Below are 12,444 nucleotides of genomic sequence, written 5' to 3'. Positions count from 1 at the left end.
GCACAGGTTCCCCGCTCTCCATGCTGAGATTTTCCATGAAGTAGCATCCCCAACAGGTAGGAGCAGCTGCTGGAGCTGTTGGAAAGTGTGTGGTGGCTTTGTTTTCCATTCCTGCCAAGCAGGGCCACTGGACTCTGTAATTGGTGGCAAAAAAGGCTCTCAATCGTCTCAATCATCAATCATCTCTCAGGCATCCCTGCTCCCGGCATCCCTGCTCGCCTGCTCCAGCCTTGCCAGCAGCCGCTCTTGCCCAGCTCCGTTTTCAGCAGTGCCAGCGTTACCCCCGTGCTATCAGGCAAACCCTTTTGTGCTTCTCTCTGGGACTGGTGTGGGCACGGTGGGGGGGTGTTAATCCAGCTCCTCCAAACTGCTTGGAGCACGGGGTTGGGCTTTGGGTGCATTTTCACACCAAGCGGAGCAAAACCTGGGCATGGGAGTGGGTGATGGCAGGGAGAGCCCTGCCGCCTCCCCATGCCCAGCTGCCCGTGTCAGAGCCAAAACTGGGCTGACTGGGGGCACTGCTAAAGAAATGGGAGAGAGAAAGAAATCTGGTGTGAAGCTGGAAGAGCTGCTTGCACCTCTTGGTGGCTGGCTCGCAAACGGCATCCTGCTGCCGGGCTCCTCCATGTGTCGATACCAAAAGCTTTTCTTTTTCTGTTTGAATTAGACTCCCGGGGCTCGTGGTACGCCGCCTCCTCTATGCCTTTGTTTCCCAGACCCACACTGTGGTTTACGTGGTCTGGGGACTCGCAGCGCGTTTGGTCCGTGAATAACCTGCCCAGCCCTTACGGCTCGTGGATGAAAGTACTGTGATGTCTCAGCCACCTTGTTCCTGCCAGAGGATCTGTGGGGGCCCTCGGGGCTGGTTTTGGAGCCCTCCAGGCTATCCAGCCCCTTCTCTGGCTGGGCACAAGCTGTGCTCAAAGGGACCTTGCAAAGACACGAGCAAAACCATCTGTACCCGATGCCCTGTTCCATCCCTGGCTGATGGGGGGCTCATCCTCACAGCGCGGGCTGGCACTGGGTGCGCTGCCCCAGGCATTTCCACGGCAGCAGATGCCGTCCAGATCTGTGGTGAGAAAAGTAGGATATACCGGCTCTAGACACTACGCTTCTCTAACCTTTTGAAATAAAAGGCTCTTCATAAAGTCTGCAGAGGCTCTAGAGATGCTTGAACAAAAGGACTTTTTTTTTTATCAGCTGCTCAGTAGAAGCTAAGAAGCCAGAAGCAGCTGGTTCTTTCTCTGTATTTACAACAGCATTAATCATGTTAGATGAAAGGTGGAGTCTGTACCATGAAAATACCAATGCAAATTTAGTCAGCTGCAAAAGGAGACAAAATAACTTCATTGCCATCAATCTGTCTGTCACTGTCATCTGCGGGCGGCCCGAAAAATTGCTCGGTGTAGCCACTCCACTGTGAAGCTATTTGGAAATATCCAAGAATAAAATTTTAGGTGGCTAATTTGCGTTATGTAGGCTTGGAAAATAGCAGTGGAATGATACTTGATGTGAGCTAATGTGAGAAATAGCTAACTCTTGACACATCTGAAGGGGAAATTGCTCCTTGGCCAATCTCAGCTCTTAGCGGACACGACAGTTGGGATCCTCCCCTCTTGTCCATTATTTTGAAATAGTGTTTTAATGAAACGGCTGCGTGACTCTGTTTACCTTCTCCATTCTGATTCTGCTTCCCCCTGGGCATGACTAACTGCGTTAGCACCGAGCTGAGCTGGAGCCGGGGTGAGCTGCCTCGCAGGAAGGCTTATTTCCAAACCTTAAATCGTGCAAAAGTATTTATGAATGCTCCGACGCTCCTGGAGCCCGAGCAAAAGCTGCAGATGCCTGGGGATGTTTCCGATGGCTGGTAGATGTCTCGGGGTTGGCTGTGACTTGCCCACGCTAACCAGAGGACCTTCCTCGCTGACTTGTGCTCGACGAATGGATGCTGGCTGGCCTGGGGGAGCGCTGCCCGATTGCATTGCTCCCAGAGGGGTGAAGTCTTGGCAGAGAGCCCGAATTCATTCCAGCTCGCTGTGGGGCCCTGGTGAGACATGGTAGTGCTGCATCCTGAGGGGCTGTTCTCAGAGCCACAGGCTTTGCAAGTCCGTGGTGTGGTTGCAAAGAGACAATTAGGAAGAAAGGGAGAGCACCAGGTGCCCTGCAAAGCGCAGCGGTGCTGCAGCAGTGACGCCGGGCATTGCGAGCGGCCGGGCGCTGCTCTGGGCCGCTTTGCGGTTGAGCCAGCTCTCCAGGAGAGCCCCCGCGCACGCAGCAGCTGCAGGGTGGGTGCTGCAGCAGGGTCCCTGCCTGCCCCGGCTGGCCGGCACAGCCCCAAGTGCTTTGCTTTTTTCCTGTAAGACAGCAATGCTCCCCAGCTTTGCCTGGAGGAGGGCTAACACCCTGTTCCGGATACCTTGCAGGATCCCGCAAGGGTTTTCCTAGGCGGAGGGCTTTCCCCCTGTGCCGGTGGTTGGAAGGTTTCCCGGCCCTGCCTGCCTGCAGCAGGAGGGATGCTGTGGGGCTTCTGCCCTGGCTCTGCGCTAGGGGATGTGCTGGTCCAGCTCAGCGCTGGCTGAACGTGCCGAGGGACCAATTTCAGGTTTTAAAGCCGAGTGGGGCCAGGTGTGCGGCAGAGATGGAGCTGGCTGGGAGCCACGGTGGCTGGGGAGCACCGGCATGGGCGGTGTAAGCAGAGCAGTGCAGGCATAGATCCACAGCTGATGGTCCGAGTCTAGGGGACACTTCGGGGTTTGGTTAAAAACCAAAAAAAGGTGATTAGGAAGCAGGGTGGAATTCTCACGTTTTAAAACACCTGGTGCTTTGCATGTGCTGGTGTCACCTCTGCCACTCCCTGGGCTCTTGGCTCTGGTGGAGTCCTGCCCTTTACCTCTGTGCTTGCAGGACCCGTCCCTCTGGGCTTCTCCATCCACCCCATCTCCCGGAGCATCCCGGTGCTGCCTGCCAGGCCCCTGCCCGCACTCGTCCGCGTTTCTTTGCTGCCACCGGGTGTGCAGGCTCCGTTCCTGCGATCTGGCTGCTCCGCAGCTCCTCTCCGCCGGTGCCAGGGCTCGCCCTTGGATTACAGCCCCTCGCCTTGCGAGCTGTTTCATTTCTGGTTGCAGCATGGGGGGAACCCGCTTTATGTGGCCTGTTAGGGGAGGTGAGCGAAACGCGGTCCCGTGCCAGAGGAAGGTGGGTCTCAGCGGTGGGGCTGGATCTTTGCTTTTGTGCATGGGTGGATATCAGTGCTCCTTTGGCTGGGCAGCACACTCAAGCCTTTTCTGGAAGGGTGATGTAGGTTTTATGGCAGTTTAGACAGGGCTTAGGGTGGCCTAAAGTCTGCTTTTGGGGTGTTTCCCCTGGGGGGCTGAGCCGCTGCTCTTTCTCAGGCAGGAGCATCCCTCCCTCCCTGCTGCAGGACTGAGGTTTGCTTGCCCAGTTCCTCACAAGGATAACAACATCAGAAAGTCCCATGGGCTGGCAATAGTGGCTCAGGACAAAGCTGCTGCAGTGCCAGAAGGGGAGCGAGACCCAGAGCGAGTGCGTGCCCGGGGTGGAGGGGCGATGCCTGCGCAGAGGAGCGGTGCCCGGTGCGGGGCGTGCAGCGAGCCTGGGAGGGGAAGGTCCCCTCCAGATGTGAGCATGAGCCGCTCCTGGCTGCCTTCCAGGCAGGAAGGTAAAGAGAAGGGCAGCCATGTCTTAAAAAAGCTGTTTTACCTCCCCCTCTTTGCACACCGTAGTGTGGGGGTAGGAAACCCTCTCCACCTTGTGTGGCTGATTTAACAGGAACCAGATGGAGCTGCTGCTGGTGAGACCAGGACGGGCTGAATTTGCCTGTCCCTCGGCGGCTCTGCCGGTGCAGAGTGGGCAGAGGTGCAGGCAGGGGTGCGGGCAGGGCTGTCCAGCGCTGGTGTGCTTTGGCAGTGGCCTCCCTGGGGGGGCTGTGTGTGGGAAGAAGAGGGGCCGGGGCAGGCCCCTGCTGCTGGCCACGCTCTGCACGTCTCCATCCCCAGGGCTGCGGTGCAGGGCCAGTGCCGTGTGTCAGGGTGGTCTTCCTCTCTCCAGGTCCCTGCTGTGTCTTTTAGAGGACACAAGCACCCACCAGTGAACCCTGGGGTGACCCTGAGCCCCTCATCCCGTGGGGGGTTATGCCTGCGATGCTGGGAAGCTGCGAGGTGGGGGCCGGGGCTGGCAGGGAGAAGATCCCACATGCCCACTCCACTGTCCCCTCTAGACCACAACCGTCCCCTTGGGACCTGCCTCCATGCTGCTGCCTTGGCACCCAGGAGCCTGCATCTTCACTCCTGCATCCCATGCCCACACGGTGAGAGCTCCTGCCTTGGCTGGAACCACAAGAGCAGAGCAGGGGGGTAGGGTCTGTGGGCATCTCTCTTTTTTCTTTCCCCCCTGCCCCATCAGAGGCTCTTCCTTTGAGAATCAGCATGAGCGGCTGGTCATCCCCCTCCCCATCCCACCCGGCATCATGCCATTGCCTTGGTGTGGTGACAGGGTTTGAGGGGAGCAGAAGGGGGGTCCTGGGGAGAGGGAGAGCAGGGATGTGGGAGCCTGGTTTGGCTTTTCGCCCCTTAGAAATCCTCTGTGTGCTTTTTGCTTTCTGAAAGCAGGAGGCAGCTTGTAATTGTGCTGTATGCAAGCACACACAAGTCAAATCTGTTTTCTTATGGTGTTGCTTCTGCCTGCGAATTTTTTTCTGTCAAAGAGAAATTCACCGTAAAATTAATTTCCTTGGTCAGGATTGCAGGAACTCCTGGACGTACCTGTGTTACACCACAGAGCGAAGAGAAAACTCCTGTAAAAAGCCTGTGCCAGCAGTTTTGCTTGTAACAGGAGAAGGATTTGGGAATGTCTTTAAGGTATGGAGCCACTTCCCTGGGGAGGCGGACGGAGGGCGAGGGCTTTGCTGCTGGACATCTGATGTCCAGCAGCGGGGAGAGACGGGGGTGAGCGGTGAAAGCGGGACAGTTTCTGCGGCTGGTCCCGTCTGTGTGGTGAGCGGTGCCTGGACCTGGACAGCTTCCTTGGCTGGCTGATTTGGGGAGGAGAAGGGAACCTGTTGCACGGTTAACTTTGAACTGTCTGGATCTTCACTGGCAACCCCTCTCTGGCCAATGTGCTCCTCTGTAAGGAACCACAGCGCTGTATTTCCAGCAGATAGGATATTCACTGCGTCACCAGCTGGCAGCACAGGCAACAGGCGATTCACCGGCTGATAGTCACGGTTTTCCCCTGGCCGAGCTGCTTTCCAGCTGGGATGTGAACCCTGTGCGCTAGGGATGCTCTTCCAGTGGAAATAATCTCTGTGTGCCAGTTCCTCCTTGAGTGCGGGTGCGTGGGGGCTCTGCCCCCAGGCTCTGTGTTACGTGTAGCATGCGGTGGCTGCGTCGGTGTAATCTCCAAGTGTTTTATCTCGTGGCTTCAGTATTATTTTAACATCGCTTGTGGGTATAATCTTAAAAATTTGGTAGTTTATTACCGAGGCTGGAAAAATCAAGCCTGTAGCTCCTGGGAAGTGCTGGAACCAGGATTGCCAGTGCACTTTTTGCTAGGATTTTTGTAAGCATGTGTTGCAAACTGCACTCTTTGCCTGGGTGCCCTCCCTTCTCCCCCCCCTCCAGCTCCCTGGCCCTCACTGTCTGTCTTATGGCCCTTGGCAGTTTGGTTCAGGCTTCCTCCCCATCGTGGGACAGAGGGTACGTGAGCTCCGGTGCCTGGCAGCAGCCCCAGGCAGGGACAGAGCATCCTCAAAGGATGGGGGTCCTGGGGGAATGTTGGGTCCCTGAGGGCTGGAGCTGTTGTCTGTTCTCATGTGACACAGAGCAGGAGCTGCGGGGCCACGGTGTGCTGCAGCGTTAACTCTGTAAGAAAGCAGCCTTTGTCACCGCCCGAGGCTAAGTCCGGTCACAAGGGACAGTATGTGCCAGAAAATAAAATATCAAAAAAAAAAAAAATTTTTTTCAACTGCGGTAGCATTTTCAGTCAGGTCCTGGGTAATCAGTGAGGTCTAAGTTTGACAGAGGGATCATTTAATTTTAATTTCAGCCAGTGCCATGAGCCATCCCCAGCCTGGGGCCGGAGCTCCTGCCCACGTGGGTGCACCCGCAGCCTTTCGGCTTTGCCGTGCCATGTGCTGGGCAGACTGTGCTGAGGCCACGGGTGACTCCTGCCTGGTCTGAAAAAGCATTATCTCCTTCGGTGAACGTTTGCTGTGCTTGGTTCCCTAAATATCTGCCTGTGTGATGGTTTGAACAGCTGAGCCTGGTGCCCTGTCCCTACATACCTGTTATGTTCTGCATTTTTGTTGCTGGCTGCTCCGGACACCTTCCCCATGCTCCTGGCACGGATGGGCAGAGCTGCCTCTCTTCTTCTTCCATCAAAAACAAGAGCTGAATAAGGACTGTGTGGACCTGACTGTTACAGTGAATAACTTGGCTGGCTGCAGGCAAGAAATACCAGCAAATCTGGCTTGAACTGAAAAGAGAGAATAAAACACAGATGGACTTTTTCTGCACTCTTCCCCTTCAAAAGTGTATAGCGCATTTTTATTTTTAGATCCATCCCTGTTACAAGGGTAGAAAGCTCCCGTCGCTGCTGATGGCCAGGAAAGCCGAGGTGTCCAAGGTCCAGCACCGGTGGTTTCTGCAGAGCGAGGGCCACCGCCGTGCTGTCCCCATCCATCCCTGTCCCCATCCCTGGCTGCTGCTCCTCTCCCATCTGACACTAGGTGGTAACATCCATGTTCCTATCGGCCTGTTCTGGCACGTCTGGGGCTAACGGGACTCCCAAATGCGGCGTTTTGGCTGGCAAGCCGCCTAGCAGAGCCGCGCTTCCAGATGCGGGAGAACGCTCAAAGAAGTGGAAACAATATCGAGTTAAATGCTGTAAATTACTTTGAGCAGATGATATATATCAAGGACTAAAAGTTTGAAAAAATAAAGTGAAATGTTTTGTTAAGCCATGGGTGGCCTGGGTACCGAGTCCTCATAGGATACCACGGGTGCAAATAATTCAGGTTAAAAATTTTTGGCGAACCTTTGCCTTAGGATGAAGGTGAGTATGTTTAGGGGTGGGGGGCTGCAGCGTGTTGGTTGCTGCCTCTGGTTTGAAGCAGAGGGAGTCGGCGGGGGCTTTGTTCATGGTGACGATGGCAGCTTTCCCTGCGTGGCTGGGCAGCCATTTTCGGGGTTCACAGGGATCCCCTTTAGCAGCTGTAGCAGTCGGAGGGTGAGGGAACCCCTCGGCACTCAAGCAGAGATGTCTCCCTGCTGTGGGTGTCACCCCCTCAGCACCCTCTTTTCCTGGGCACAGCACTGCCAGGGCTGGGACCCTCCTGGGAAGGTGGACCTGCACCCGACAAGCTTTTCTCACCGAAACCCTGAGCTCCTCGGGGCAGGGGTGGATTGCTTCTCCCCTTCCGCACCGCCCAAATCCCACCGAAGAGCTTGTTGCATGCTCTTCTGCAAGCTGCAGGTGATGTTTTGCCTACGGGCTGAGCCCTGCTCACCGTGGATGGAAGGAAGGGGAAAAGTGCATGGTTTTGTGGGTGTCATGTTTAACTTGGGCTTGCCCTTCCCCGGCACAGCTCAGCTTGCAAAGTGCTTTTGGTGCCGACAGACCATCACATCGTGGCACCGGAGCTTCCACCAGCATCCCACCTGCCCCAGCTATCTCCTGAATGAAAGCTGCTATTTAGGGCAGCTGGAGAGCGGGTGTGAGTGTGGAAGTGATGTAAACAGATATATTTTTTTATTCCCTGCGCCCCCCCGATGATGTTGGTGGTGTTTCCTCCACCGCAGCACAATGGTTCCCATTCATCAGCCCTTTTGCTGGGAATGCTGGCCTTGTTTTGATCTGTTGTGCCCACAGATTGTTTCCTGTCCAGCTTTGGTAAAACAGACAGAAAAGAGGCTTCGAGTTGACAGGCAGACTTTGACTATGGCTTGGAAAATATTATTTCATGGGACAGCCTGTGCCTCCCACGCTGTGTCTCTCAGGCTGGGGGGGGGGGGGGGGGGGGGGCAAGTTTGATTAATGTACGGAGATTGAAACCAGGCAAAAATTTTATACTGTGTTTTCTTTGAATGAATGGAAATCATTGTGGTCTGAGAGACAGTAGAAGACACACTGGGTTTTTCTCTCGTTCTCACACATGCAATCTCAGTCTCGCTTATGAATAGATCCACAGTGGAGCTAATAAAGAGGTTGCTGGGGTGGGATCAAATTGTGGGGTCAAATCCCGACCTCTTAATCAGATCAAGGCTGTGCACAGAAACACCTAATAGAAACCCCCACCTACGGATGGCGGATGAGGGGGGGCTGCACAGGGATTTCCACATTTCCCTGGGATCCCGGACAAATCCTGCTCCTGTCCAGGGTGCAGAACACAGCCCAGCACTGCCGCTGGTTGCAAAACAAAACTGTTTTTAGTTAGTTGCTCCTGAAGGTAGGTGTTTATTACTGAGAGTTACCGAGCAGGGTAGGTTTCTCGAGGGTTTGCTTTTGTGAATGGTGGAGATGGTTCCGTGGTGTGTTTTCACCGTCACTGGTGCTTGGGAGGAGAAAAGAAGAAGGTGGTCTGGCAGGGTTTGGTGAGCCATGAAACAGGATTGTGGCTTCTTAGCTTCTGCTTTCCTCATCGTGGCTCACGAACCTCATCAGCGCTGGCTGAAGAGATGGAGAGGAGGGTCCTGCCAGCGGCGACAGCGCCTTCCCAGGAGAAGCCTCAGGGGCAGGTGTCCCAGCCACTGTGTGCAAACGTGCAGATTGGCTTTAAGAGAAGAAACGCACCATTTAGGCAGAAGAGGGTCTCGGTGCCAGGTGAAATGAGGCCGCATGGATGTTTGGAAAGCCCTCTTCACCATCAGTTGCCGGGAGAGCCGGGACTGCGGTTTGGCTGTGAGGAAACAGATGCTGCGCGCTCGCCTTGCCGCAGCAGCGTTGCTGGTGCGCGTGTGCTCCTCCTGCCAGAGCCTTGTGATTCTCTCCTTGCCCGTCAGAAAACAGGTTTTATTGGGAACAGATATTACAGCTGCTCTTGGCCATCAGGAAAAGGAAGCGGTGCCTGGGAAGCAAGGTGAGGTGGGCTCAGACCGCTTCCTCCCTTCCCCGAAGATGTGTGTAGGGCTGTGCAGTATGAGGCAGTGCCTCTGCCTGTGCTTACCCCTCCCAAGACCTTCCCCAGCATTTCTGTCGTCTTGGATGGAGTTCCCCCGTTCCTGTTTGAACCGTAGCAGATGCTGCAGGACTGCCTTGATGCGCTTGGTTTGCAGCAGAGGTGAGAGCTCACAGGGCAGCCCCTGGCACAAGGCTGGACGGAGGATGGCTGCGGAGTGGTGTAGCCTCCCTTCCCGCTCCTTATCCTCGAGAAACAAACTTAAACCGTGGACAGACAGAAGCCAGACTGACAGTGATGTCTTGGCTTCCTCCTGTATGCAAGAAAAATGATTGCTGTGTGAATAATGAAATCAGCGTGACACCAAACACAACAGCGTGTTCAGCCGCTCCCAAAGCAGCTCCAGAGCTACCGATGGCTCCTGTCACCTTGCGTGGCCAGGTCTGCGGGACGGCCAAAAAAAATGTGGTGGGAAAGCTGTGTGGCCTGCAGTGTTTTTATTGGGCTGCCTTCAAAGCTACCAGATGTTTTCCTCACCACAAAAACATTTGTTCTCCTGCAGACAGACCTGCTTCCCATTTTGGTGCGGTGCTGGGGAGTTAAATCTGGGGTCTTACAGTGCTTTGCTGCTCAGTCCTTTAGGTGGAGAGAGGCAGGCAGGGAGCAGAGACCTTGTTTTCTGTTCTTTGGATGGGGAGCAGAGCACAAACATTTTGCTGGTCCTCAGAAAACGTGGTCGCTTGGCTTGGTCACAGCAACCTGGGTTGCTAGAGACTGGGTTCAGGGTGAATTTAAATTTGGGGGAGAGACTTCCCTGATGCAACCCAGGTCTGTGGACACCAGCAAGGACCCCTGCCTGCTTGCAGTGCCTCAGGTCCCCTGGGTGATGTGGCGGTGGTGGGAAGACCCTTGTGTCCCGCCATTGAGCAGATGCCGGGGGAGCCGTGCTGAGCCCCCCTGGCAAAGGGAACCCATTTGAAATCAGCAGCTGCTGTCAGGCAAGGTTCCAGCCGGGAGAGCAGCTCCTCGGTAGCTCTTGGCAGCAAACCGTGCCTGAATGGTTTACCTTGGCTCCGCGAGGCTGGTCCTGCCTCCTGCCAGGCTGGGGAGGTCAGCGTGGCTCCGTTCCCCCTGTCCCCGTGCACCGCTGCAGGGGGGAAGCTTTTTGGAGGATGCTTTTTTTGCTTTTTGAGTCTTGCAAATGGGCACTTGGCTGCCCGCGGGTGGTTTCCCATTGCGTGGCTGTGTCTAGGGCAGCTGCTCGTTCCACAGCAGCTGGCTGGCAGAGGTCACTCTCGGCTGGTGATGCTGCTGCGGAGCACGTGGAGGTGCCGAAGGAGGAATTGCAGAGCAGAGCTGCACAACGGCTGCTGAGTCCCACAGAGGTGCTGGGCAGGGGGTGAGGGAGCTGGGGAGAATCTTCCAGAAGCAGCCGAACTGCAGGAGGTGGAAAGCAGCTAGAGGAAACAGGTGCTCTGTGCTTTCCTGAAATTCACAAACCAAAATTCAAGGCGCTCAGTCAGTGCCTCAGCAGGGGAAACCTGCCCGAAGTGGCGCAGCCCATGGCAGAGCCAGGCTGAGCAGAATCCCTTGGGCTCGGTGGCTTGTGTCTGTGTGCCGGGGGCTCCTTCACCACTTGGGTGATGGCAGGTTCAGTGGCAATGCTCGTTCTTCACTTGCCCACCCTGTGTCTGAGATGGGGGGGTTGAAAGCCCGTGGGAGCCCAGCCTGCGCTGGGCCCCAGCTCCTGGGGCTGGATGGGTGCTGAGCCTTTATTTATTGCCCTGGCTTGGAGGAGGAGAAGACCTCCCAAGTCAGCAGGGAGGTCTCCAAAGCCTGGCTGGGAGCCGGGCTGCTGGCTGCGAATCCTTCGCTGGCTGTTCGCGTTTACATCACCATTTGTATAAAGAGGCTCCCCTCCTCTTCTCTCTCACTCCTCCTTATCCCTCACTCAAGTGTCTAGACCAAGGAGGGGTTTTGGTTGATTTGTAATACTTAGGAGAGATCGCTGGCCTTCCAAACAACATCTGGCTCTGTGGAGTCTGTGTAATAGTTGCTTGCTTTCTGTGGTGGTCACTGCGCCTGCAGATACAGCCTGAAGGACAGGGAATGCCAGGAGCAGCTCCCACACGGAGCTCTTGGGCTTCTCACCTCCCCTGGGGGGCTTCGCAGGGAGCTGCCCAACGCTTTCCCCGGCTGTGCCGACCGAGTGGGTGCTGGCTGAGCTACGGCTGGGTGCTGCAAGGGCCCGGCAGCCTGCAGTGGTCCTGCAAGAGGAGGCGGCTTTGGTTCTGTGTTTGCAAGCACCCGTAAGCAGGAGGTGCCGAGTGTGCTGTGATGCGTGGGTTTCACTGCAGCCCTGTTGGGTGTCTGTGTTATCCTTTGGTGTTTTACAGGAGAGCGGCTGGGGAGGCTGCCCAGAGCAGGGGGGGACCATGGAGCGGTCCTGGGGTCTCCGTGGCAGCCTGGGCTGTGTGTGATGCTCTGGCTGGAGGACAGACAGCCAGGCAGTCACAGCGGGTGCTGCAGAGGATGGGTTAGTCAGGAGGAGGTGAGCTGGTACCTGCCTTTCAACCTGGTCCCCACTTCCACGGGATGAAGCAGCGGGTGCCGTTCCCTCCCTGGACCCAAAAGCCAAAACCTGACAATCAATGTTCTCTGGGACCTTCCTGCAAAGGCCTCTTCTGCCCAGCTTTGATCTGCAAAGTGCACCTGTTCAGTTCCTGTTCACCTTAAAATAAAATAAAGAGGGCAAAAAAAAAATAGAGAAAGAAAAATCCATTATCCCTGTGTATCTTATCAAGGTAATGCCAAACCAAGCTCGCTTTGAACACCAGGTTCATCTTTGCAGCCCCAGTGGCCTATTCCTCTCTTTAGCAGCCTGGTTTAAAAATAAACCCTCCAAGGAGGGGAAGCAATTTGAATGAAGACATTGTTACTGTACACGATGCGATAATAGGGCCTTTTATAGCTACAGCTGTTACTAAATTGTTTAGTTCCAGGTTTTCAGGCTGCATAAAGGAGCCGCTCTGGTGCTTTCACACTCTCCCCCAGCATGCTTTAACAGCGATGCTGCAGGAGAAGGAAGAGGAGAAACCATTTCAGTTCTTTTAATTTTGCTCTTAGCTAATGATCCCCATCAGGATGCGAAAATGTGGGCACATGGGAGTCCTTGGTGAGCCCCTCAATGCAGCCCTGCCGCGGCAGCGAGCTCTGCTTGTGTGGCCAGTGAGCTGCCCGCGGCGGGTGGGACAAGGGGGATGCCGAGCTCCATCACAGCCTCACTGCAGGCGCCTGAGAGAGGATGCATG

At 55.6% G+C, this 12,444-nt stretch overlaps 2 protein-coding genes across 3 annotated transcripts in view; one reads left to right on the top strand and one right to left on the bottom strand.

The window, feature by feature from the left end:
- Positions 1-10,205, bottom strand: part of SSTR2 (somatostatin receptor 2) — a 99,093-nt gene extending 88,888 nt beyond the window's left edge. The window contains exon 1 of the mRNA XM_080387009.1: positions 10,200-10,205. The gene's annotated coding sequence lies outside the window, so the exon portion shown is untranslated. The remainder of the gene's footprint in view (positions 1-10,199) is intronic.
- The window catches only part of SLC39A11 (solute carrier family 39 member 11), a 98,470-nt gene that overhangs the window by 73,564 nt on the left and 12,462 nt on the right, over positions 1-12,444 (top strand). The window lies entirely within an intron of this gene.

This window comes from Falco punctatus, assembly GCF_963210335.1.
Source record: "Falco punctatus genome assembly, chromosome: 1".
Lineage (NCBI taxonomy): Eukaryota > Metazoa > Chordata > Aves > Falconiformes > Falconidae > Falco > Falco punctatus.
Note: the sequence above shows the minus strand (reverse complement) of the source record. Positions and strands in the feature narration are given on the sequence as shown.